At 35.2% G+C, this 11,194-nt stretch overlaps 1 long non-coding RNA gene across 1 annotated transcript; it reads left to right on the plus strand.

The window, feature by feature from the left end:
- The first annotated feature begins 7,815 nt into the window (after positions 1-7,815).
- LOC141406479 (uncharacterized) lies at positions 7,816-8,561 on the plus strand. The gene is made up of 2 exons (XR_012413400.1): positions 7,816-7,925; positions 7,989-8,561. It is a non-coding gene; the product is annotated as an uncharacterized lncRNA (long non-coding RNA).
- The last annotated feature ends 2,633 nt before the right edge of the window (positions 8,562-11,194 follow it).

The raw sequence follows: 11,194 nt of genomic DNA on the forward strand, positions 1-11,194 counted from the left end.
CAAGGGGTATAGTTTGGGAACTTGGAAAAATTATGCTGAGCTAATTCCCCACCTATACAGCTCACATTAGCTCCGGTATCCAATAAACCAAATTCTTGGAAATCCAAGAAAGCTACCTTCGCATAATACCTCCGATCTTCAGGATTGGAGATAACGGTGGAAATTTGAATTTTTCCGCATATTTTCCTAAGTTTAAAATATCTTCGGAGACGTATCGTGGAACGTTTAGGGGGTTTATGAATTGAAATGGTGGAAATGTTGAAAATGTCATTACGTTTTTTGACATACATTTCCCAACGCTTGTGATAGGGCAGTTTGGGGTAGATTATATTTGATATGTCCTCAGAAGAGACTTCATTTGAGACGGTTTGAGGTCTCTTGAGTACCGTTATCTTAACAGAGTTGGATTGAGACATGTCAGGGTTACATAAAGGTATATGGGGGTTGGATGTATTTGGGTTACAACTTGGACCAACATTTAGACATTGTCTGTTTGAGGGCCCAATTGTCTGTAGTTTTTTGAGGCATTTTGAGACCGAGACAGACACTTTGGACACTGCGGTTTGTAAATATTTTTCGCACCACAGCCGTAGCAGAAAATGGTTCGGACTTCAAGGCAGTCCTGCCAAGAATGTCCTGTCTGATCGCAGTTCCAACATTTCATAGTATACTCTTGTCTGTGAACAGCATTTATCATAAAATCAGGTTCAGGATCAACAAAGTCTTCCTCTATCTCAGAAACCTGTTTTCTCTGGGCAAAATTCGTGTTCGGATATCGAGGTACGAGAATCCTTCGGACATACTCGTCGCTTAGAAAATTTTCCCGCATCTGCACGAGTTTCCGGAGATGGGCAAGAGAGCGAATGGGGACATAAAGTAAATCTTGTCGAATTTCGGGTCTCAGATTACGGGCAATAACCTCAATAAATTCCTCCTCGCTTATTGGCAGAGACAATTTATCTGCAATTATTTGCAGGGAATCGAAGAAGGTGTCATAAGACTCACCGGGTTTTTGCTTTCTGTTCCGCATTTCTTCTCTTAGGTCAAATGAGGATTTCATATCCTGGTATTGACAACGAATTGCTTTGCAAAAATCTTCCCAAATGATGACTGGCACCTGTTTATGGTATCGCCAATACCATTCGCGGGCTTTCCCATTAAGCAAAGTATTTAAATTTTTGCAAATAACTGTGAAGTCACCGTTAAAAGTTTCGTTTGTGAGCGTTTTTACTCTATAGAGGAATTCATTGATACATAGACCCGTTGAAGAGCCATCGAACTTGAGGTTCCAATTATTGATTATAGAAGTTATTTTGTCGCCATTACGGTCGAGGTAGTTAAAGTTTGCGTTTGCCTGGGGACACGGATAAAGATTCGGATTAGTACCTGGTGGCACATTCGGATTAAACCCGGGTGGAACATTCGGATTAAAACCGGGTGGAACTTTCGGATTAAAACCGGGGGGAACATACGGATTAAAGCCTGGGGGAACATTCGGAATAATACCTGATGGAACATTCGTATTAATACCTGGTGGGACGTTCGAATTAGCATGGTTTAAAGTGTTATTTTGGTGACTTGGTATAATGTTTCGGTTGCCATTGTTTTGAGATACATTAGGCTGTGAATGATTGTTTTGAAAATTAGGGTAAGCCAAACTTTCAGAGCAAGGATTAAACGAATAACCTACAGAATAATAATTAGATGGTAAGTTACCAGTATTTTGAAAAGAATTACTACACTGCTGTGGGATGTTATTATCGGGATTGGATGGGTTGGTATTGACGTGATTTGATAGGTTGGTATTATTTTGCCTTTGGCTTTGGTTACCATTATTTATGCCTTGTGGATTTTGAGTATTGCTTGGTAAATTAGAAGCCACCAAGGGTTTGGGAACATTTAATTGTTGGAAATATTTGGATAATTGATCTGCGATCATCTTATTGATGTCATTATAATTCATATTTACCGCTTGTTGGTTGGCCGTATTGGGAGATGTTGTAGAGAAGGTAGGTGACAGATCACTGTTTTTATGGGGGGTATAAGTTTCTGCTTGAGAACCTAACTGACATAAATTATCTTGAAACAGATTTTTTGCAACACTTCGAGTGTTATAATGCTTAGATATTGCACCTCTACCTTTACCTCTATAACTGGTACCTTTTGCTGGGGGTGGCTTTGAAGCCAAACTATAATTCCTCAGCTCGTGTAAATTACACACTCTTTTACAGACTGGACATTCAGCTGATGTGGAGAGATGTGTTTCAATGCAAGTTTTATGAAAAGGATGCGAGCATTCACTTATTATGAGGCAATCTTCATTATCGGTCAATGGTTGTTTACAGATATTGCAAATATTAATGGGGTTAATAAACGATGATGTCGGAGGTGACCCCGGAGGCTCTTGTTCTTCCGAAGTCATCTTAAATATGTATATATTCAACAACTCTCAACTCTTAATAAAATGTATGAATTTCTAGAGTTTTAGAAATTTTGTTTAAATTAAATTTACGTTAAAAAAGTGTTCATGAATATTTGACGTTTCTTGAAAGGAAATAGGGAACTAAAACATGGAGCGATGAGAGGATTTCCGAAAAAACAATTGGAGGAAAAAAATTGTCTATGGTATATGTATACTTTGAAGAGCCATGTCCTATAAGTCAAACCAACTAAACGTATTGAGAATGTCTTCTGTTTCTGTTTTCAAATAGGTCGCCAATGTGCTTTTGCACTATTAAACGAGATCCATATTTTAAACACGGTTGATACCTAAGCCTTAATAGACCCATGATTTCCACAAAATATAGATATTTCTTGATAACTGGGAATATATATTTTCAACTATAAATTCTTGAGGGCAAAACTAAGGAAGGGCAACAACGGTCAGTTGATTCGGAGTAAACCACAAATCACTGAAAATCCAGGAGATCCTTGCAATAGATTACCGACAAAAATCCTAGATAAATATACATATTTTCACTATCAATTAAAAAAATGAAATCTACAATCATTCTAAATTGATAAAAAAAAAAGAGCCGAAAAGACAGGGATGTTATCCTTCGGCCCCACGATGGGCGCCAAATTATGTAGCGTACACAACATATAAATTGTTGTAGATGCTATTTTTCTATCTTCATTAATGCATCTTGGAACTTGAGCCAAGGTAGGACCTTGGGAGCCATGTAATCCTAGCTTCAGTCGGTTGCGGGGTTCGTGTCCTTCTAAGCTCAAGCCTTGTTTTGATTACAAAATTATTTTTTTAGACTCCCGGTTTATTTAATCTATAGAAAATCTAATGGACCAAAAGTTGTATTGTTAATCAAAATACCCCTTAAAAATTTAACACTTTACAATTGTTCTCCGAATGAATCCTCAATCATAAGATTTACTCAGATTATAAGAGATTTATATCTATAATCTTAGCAACAAAGTGTAGACTCTCGAGATTGTATGAGAGTCGGCCTCAATTACCCACGCCGTCCTATGTCCTAGTGGCAATGATCATATTCTAGGACCCCAAAATTTAATTTACTCCACTATCTTGCCCTAATCCATGTTCAAAGAAACGTCGCTAATGATAATTAGAATTCCATTTTCAATTTTAATAAAGTTTATTCAAATCATTTTTCATTATTATTATGATAATAAGACGTAAAAGTGTGATTTTTGATCTTATTGTGATATTGATACTTTACAATAGTTATTTAGTTCATTATGGAATATATTTCATTTAATATGTTCCCTTAGAGGGTTAATAGTTAATAGAAAGTATCTTAATTTGAAACAATCTGTCTTTCACTTACAAAAAAAAGACTATGTAAAGAACGTTTCTCTGTTTACATTTTTTTTCCTTCTTTTACTTTAGATTCTACGCGACCTTGCAAAAAAAAACAAAGGAGAACCCCTCTTTACACAAAACAAAAGAGGAGAGATTCAAAATTGAAAATATCAAATATTAAGTCTCTCTTGGTTTAACTATTGATCGATTTAAGAAATGTAATGAAGAGGAGAAAAAAAAAAACAAGAACAATAAAAAAGGTCTTGCACTTACCACTTACTCCGCTCTCGTGAAGGCCTCCAGTTGATGCGTGTGGTGATCGTTTTTTTTTTTTCTTGTAAATTAGGTAATGGTATTTTCGTTGGTATGATTATAGTAATTCTGCATTACATGCTGCTTTCAATAAATTTCTTGAATCGATCGTACAGTGATAGACAAAAGTTAATTACGTGTTATTTAAGATTATTCGTAATTTGATTCAGTACCTATATAGCAATGGCATGATCATGTTCTAAATTTGTTTGGGCATATTTGCATAATTGTAACTAGTGCCGTAAAAAAATGAAGTATTGCTTGTCTATGAATGGCATGCAAAAAATAGGTATTGCTTCAAATTACGTTGTTCTGACTAATTTCATATACTTAGCAATATCTTCTTTGAAAAGCTGATATGTTCATGATGAATTGAGGAACTTCTTCAATAAGTGAGGTTTGGTGTCCTCGAAAAAAAACTGATGTGATGTTTGGTGTTTATTCAGGTATCCATTGAGCTGGACTGAAGAGTCGGTAGTGGTTTCTTTGGGATACCCTATGTTGTCATGCTTTATTGTATTTCAATACGTAAGGGAACACCTTAGAGAACATTCAGTTTAGTTGTTGTTGTTATTATGAATTATGTCGTAGCTCCTCGCCAATGAGGAGTTGGTTGTTGGAAATGATTGAAGTTGGACTTGTTGGTATTAATATGTAAATTGGGTGGTTTGTGGTTATATTTTGAAGTCCACAGAAATATATGATTAGAGTTGTAATCTTTCAGACATCAACTGGCTATGATTCGGTTGTAATTAAATTGACACGTTTGTGAATTGTTGATTGGCAGGCAATAAACTTCCAGAACGCATGTGTTGGCAGCAAGAGTGTACCTTGTAGGTATGTTCCAATATGCGGATTTGGCTTATGCTATTATTGTCTTCTGTCATATAGCATTCCGGTATGAACTTTATAGGGATTTGTGCGGTTGGAACGAGGATGAACTATGGATTAGCACAGAAGTTAAATTCTTCCAGAAGTGATATACTTGCATCTACCCTATGGGTAGGGCACTATGGCCCTGGATGTGTTGTAAGGGCAGTAACTGTATCTTTCGTTTAATTCCAATTTAATGTTGATGTATGCTCTTAAATTTGAGTTGATGGAAAAGATCCTAAAATCACACGATAAATATTTGCACTGATTTCACACCATTTGATATTCTTACCGCTTTAGATAAAAAGATCTTTGAAGAAGGTACACGTTTAGGAAGTGAATTCTTAATTCAATAGAACTGGATGACTTTTAATAAATTTAATTTTTCCAGATTTTTAAATGATGATATTTGATGTAGTTTCTTCAAGGGTTTGCAGCCAAAGAAATATTGTTAATTTAGCTGCAGAAACCCAAACCTTGCTTACAAGAAGAATTAAGGAAACGAGGAAATGCCAAAAATGTTGGATATGTTTGTGTTGCCAACAGTAGTACCTTGACCGATAATTATCGAAATAGGTCTTATGTATATATTTTATTGGAAATGTATCTAAAGGTTAAAAACCCGTAGGAGAATGGTCCTGGAAGTTATTTTTCTAGATTTCTGAGCAAATGAATGTATTTTACTATAATTCAATATATTGCAATTAAAGTCAGATTGATTATGATCATGTATGTGTGTGTACAGTACTTGCGCCCTGTTCAATTGTAGTATTGATAGATATTCACTAGTTCCAAAGGCCATTTGATCAAATGATCAAAACAAAACAGATAAAAAAGTACGGTATTAATAAAGAGAGTTGGGAATGAAAAAATTGTGGTGACTGGTGATATCATTACTTATCGAGGTATAAAAATAATATAAAAAAACGTCGTTTGATATTGAAGATAATAAAAGATACATATTTTTTTATATGTTCCAGAATATCATAGGGATTTCATTTCAAACATTATTGATCAATGGCCTGAATCTAGTGGATGGTATTTTCAATGCAAAGGCAACAAGCTGAAGTACAATCAAAGTATATAGAAAACCACATCGATCTTGAGAAGAAGTGATAAAGTCTATAACGTGAAATTAGTAAAAAGGGCAAAATTAGTGAAATGTATAATTGTGTATTGAAAATTATGTTATCAATAAAGTTTTTTTTTTTTTTTGTGGCTTGGGCAGTGTCCACCACACGATCCAATAGAGATGATGTTTGTGTTTTTATTTACACACCTGTTTATTTTCATATTGGTATGTTCCAGTACTGCAAAAATCTCGGACTGCACACATTGCTATTTTAAAAGTTCCCTTGTCTGTTCTAAATCTGACATAGAATGAAATCAATCAAATCTCGCTTCTTGGAATTTGAAAAAAAGTCCGAAACGAAAAGGAACAAGAATCTGAAAATAAAGAAGAAACTACTTTTGGAAAGAAACAATTAAAAATAAAATAATAAGGCATAAATGGTATTTTCCATAAAAAGTCTCTCCACCCCGTTCGTTACATTTTGTTCTTAGAGATCCCTAAAGCAAGCCGGGTTGTAGATCCCTACATATTTCCGTCACTAAACAAAAGAGTATAAATTACCAAAATGTTGTTATAAAATAACAAAATTATAAAATAAAAGTAATTTACTAAAAAAAAAATACTTAAAGGAGTGCATTTGGAGTCCATGTCGAAATCTGAACTGGTGATGGGAAGATAATTGAAAAAACCTTTTGTAAGATGAAAGAATATCAGTTGCGGAGAACGGAGGAAGTAATTACATTGCAATTTTGGATGTAAACTTTCGAAAAACTAAACTGATAAATTAATTGTAGCTATTTCATGAATTCGTTTGAATTAATAAAGAGTTTTGTTTTTTCATGAAAACCATATTTCAATACAGCATTTCCATTTTCCAAACAAGACATGAAAATTTCATGCCAAGGGGTTGGTGAAAATGACATGCCAAAGCATTGGTTAAAATGACATGTCAAAGCATGGGTGAAAATGACGTGTCAAAGCATTGGTGAAAATGACATGTCAAATCATTGGTGGAAATGACATGCCAAAGCATTGGTGGAAATGACATGTCAACGCATTGGTTAAAATGACATGCTTAGGATCCAGAAAAGAACGTCATCTTTTGGGGTCCACGCTCATATAAAATTCATCGATGAAGATGCTAAAAAGATGACATGCTAGATCACTTGCACCCATGATTGAATGTCATCTTTGGCATCGAACATTTTGCTGGGTAATTATCGAGCTTAGACTCAATAATATGTACTATTGAAGGACATTGATCAGCAAAGCCGGATCAAAGTAACCGTTTTTTAAAATAATAAAATACAGATATTGTGTATGGAAAATACATTTAAGTAACCCTTACTTATATTGTTCTTAATTATATGGTCAGGTCAATTTAGTAGTATTTTAGTAAAGTTTGGTTTCTTTCGTATAAATGAATTGGAAGTAAATCATGTTTTGACTTTATTTGAAAGTGCTTACTTTATTTACCAATTTTATTCCATATAAATATTCAAATGTTTGCAAGGAAATAATACGCTGTCGTTCTTAATTATATGGCCGCCACTGAACATATAGCGAAAGTAGTAGGTAGCTTTTATAACATCAAGAGATATTTTAACATGAACTGCTAGGCAAAATCTCATAGCAAATAAATATTGTCGTATTAATTGTATTAAGCTTTAATAAATACTGTTATTAAACAAAAAAACATTAAATGTCGATGGAAATCTATCAATAGTGTACAGTTAATTCTGGCCTTGAGACTAGGTAAATAACTATTAAAGCCGTAAAACTAGTTGTGGCTAAAACATACGTATTACAATAATCCCTGAGTTCAGTATGGTTATTAATATTTTACAAAAATATTTAATGTTTATTTCCTGCATTTTCAGTGCAATTGCGGTGAGCTATTTTGTGTTGAATTTGTTGAATATTTTTTTTTAAAGTAACAGAATCAATCCTTAGTTTGTGCAATACAATGTTGAGTTTCTGGACCTCAATGCAACATCAAGCAATCCAGATATTGTGGATGTACACTTTCAAAAGATGCTGATTTCACGTGGACTTTATGGTTTCAGTGGCTATGTTCAGTTAAAGCAAGAATTTGATATTGATTCTGCAATGTTCGAGAGCAACGTCTACTACAGTTCAAATGGTTTTCGACTACAAGTTGACCGCATTTCGCGTACCACCAAAAACTTTTACCAGCATTCTGAATAACGAATATAAATTGTATGCCTTACCTTACATAAAACATTGCTGTATAAATATACCTGTTGCTGAGCGCTTTGTGTCACCATTGATGCCATTTCATCTGATATGCGAAAATTGTCAAGTTGCATCTGACACTTTTCCATCAGTATTGCGTGCTGGTTATTACATTGTGACAGAGAACTTCTATTACAATCCAAATGTAACAATAGCACTTGCAATGAAAGTAGATTTGTTGTAATGTATTCGAAGCGAGAATTTAATAAAATTATGCTTTTAAAACAGTGTGAATTGTAAATAAAGTTCTGCAATTACGATTTTTCAAAATAGTCTGGCTTAATCCCATTGTTGTTGTTTTAATATTTAAAACAACTTATTTATTAGTGGAGCAGGTTTGGAATTTTTCGCCAAAGGGGTAAGGCGAGGATCGAAACTAGCCTCGCCACAGGATCTCATCAGTTCCCTTGTTTCTTGGTATAAGTTACCAACAACATTTTGTTATGTGAATTTTTTGAAAATCAACGACACATAACAGTGGAAAAAGGTTTTCTATGTTTTGCGTGGTTGTGTGAGGTGAAGTCTTTGTTGAAGAAGTTATTGAAAAAATATAACTTCGGTGGAGAATGTCCACAAACAAGAAACAAGGGAACTGAAGAGATCTTGTGGCGAGGATCGAAACTAGTCTTCCCAGGCGAACAATGCCAAACCTTCTCCACTAATAAATAAGTTGTTTTAAATATTAAAACAACAACAATGGGATTAAGCCAGACTATTTTGTAAAATCAAAATTGTAACAGCTATCCCATTAAAAACCGCCACCAATGTTCTGCAATTACCTAAAAACAAGTAACAACAAATAGCAAAGGCGTTAAGTTCGGCCAGACCAATCTTTTCATAATCTCGTCTATTTAAAATCAATATGAAAACTTAAATCAACTTCCAATATATATTATATCGAACAACCTCTTCCGCTACCTCCCTCACAAAACTTCAAAATTGTATTTAAAATGCAGTTTAAAGCATTTTGTTCACCCGATTTACTCCTATTTTTTGGGAATTTCTTGGGGCTAAGATTCATTGGGGTATGAGGGCCTTTATGTATGGAGGCATAGCCACCATATGGCCCTACTTTATAACTACCATGTCCTTTCGTCTGTCCATTTAAAGCCAGTCACATTTTTTCCAGTAAATTTTTGGTAGACCTGGGAGTGCCAGAGAGGAAGAAGCCTATTGACTTTGATGATGGTCAGTTAATATTCTGGCGTCAAAACTTGGATGGTGCTTCTAAAGACCTATTCTGAAAGAAAGGGTGCTTCTAAAGACCCTTTCTTCAGAAAAAGGGTACTTTCATACACCCTTTCAGAAAAAAGGGTGCATTTACAGACCCTCTCTGAAAGACAAGGTGCTTCTATGACCCTTTTCTGAAAGAAAAGCACCCTTTCTGAAAAAGGTGCTTCTAGAGACTCCTTCTGAAGGAAAGGTTGCTTCTATAGACCCTTTCTGAAATAAATGTTGCTTCTATAGACCAATTCTGAAAGAAAATCTGCTTATATACACCCTTTTTGAAAGAAAGGTTGCGCCTATGGGTAAACTCTGAAAGAAAGGGTGCTTCTATAGACCCTTTCTGAGAGAAAGAGTGCTTCTACAGACAATTTGAAAGGGCGCTTCTATAGAACCTTTCTGAAAGAAAGGGTGCTTCTATAGACCCTTTCTGAGAGAAAGGGTGCTTCTATAGACCCTTTCTGAAAGAAAGGGTGCTTCTATATACCCTTTCTGAAAGAAAGGGTGCTTCTAGACCCTTTCTGAAAGAAAGTGTGCTTCTATATACCCTTTCTGAAAGAAAGGGTGCTTCTATATACCCTTTCTGAAAGAAAGGGTGCTTCTATATACCCTTTCCTGAAAGAAAGGGTGCTTCTATATACCCTTTCTGAAAGAAAGGGTGCTTCTATATACCCTTTCTGAAAGAAAGGGTGCTTCTATATACCCTTTCTGAAAGTAAGGGTGCTTCTATATACCCTTTCTGAAAGAAAGGGTGCTTCTATATACCCTTTCTGAAAGAAAGGGTGCTTCTATATACCCTTTCTGAAAGAAAGGGTGCTTCTATATACCCTTTCTGAAAGAAAGGGTGCTTCTATATACCCTTTCTGAAAGAAAGGGTGCTTCTATATACCCTTTCTGAAAGAAAGGGTGCTTCTATATACCCTTTCTGAAAGAAAGGGTGCTTCTATATACCCTTTCTGAAAGAAAGGGTGCTTCTATATACCCTTTCTGAAAGAAAGGGTGCTTCTATATACCCTTTCTGAAAGAAAGGGTGCTTCTATATACCCTTTCTGAAAGAAAGGGTGCTTCTATATACCCTTTCTGAAAGAAAGGGTGCTTCTATATACCCTTTCTGAAAGAAAGGGTGCTTCTATATACACTTTCTGAAAGAAAGGGTGCTTCTATATACCCTTTCTGAAAGAAAGGGTGCTTCTATATACCCTTTCTGAAAGAAAGGGTGCTTCTATATACCCTTTCTGAAAGAAAGGGTGCTTCTATATACCCTTTCTGAAAGAAAGGGTGCTTCTATATACCCTTTCTGAAAGAAAGGGTGCTTCTATATACCCTTTCTGAAAGAAAGGGTGCTTCTATATACCCTTTCTGAAAGAAAGGGTGCTTCTATATACCCTTTCTGAAAGAAAGGGTGCTTCTATATACCCTTTCTGAAAGAAAGGGTGCTTCTATATACCCTTTCTGAAAGAAAGGGTGCTTCTATATACCCTTTCTGAAAGAAAGGGTGCTTCTATATACCCTTTCTGAAAGAAAGGGTGCTTCTATATACCCTTTCTGAAAGAAAGGGTGCTTCTATATACCCTTTCTGAAAGAAAGGGTGCTTCTATATACCCTTTCTGAAAGAAAGGGTGCTTCTATATACCCTTTCTGAAAGAAAGGGTGCTTCTATATACCCTTTCTGAAAGAAA

Source organism: Musca autumnalis, unplaced genomic scaffold (assembly GCF_047663935.1).
Source record: "Musca autumnalis isolate F117 unplaced genomic scaffold, ASM4766393v1 scaffold_5, whole genome shotgun sequence".
Lineage (NCBI taxonomy): Eukaryota > Metazoa > Arthropoda > Insecta > Diptera > Muscidae > Musca > Musca autumnalis.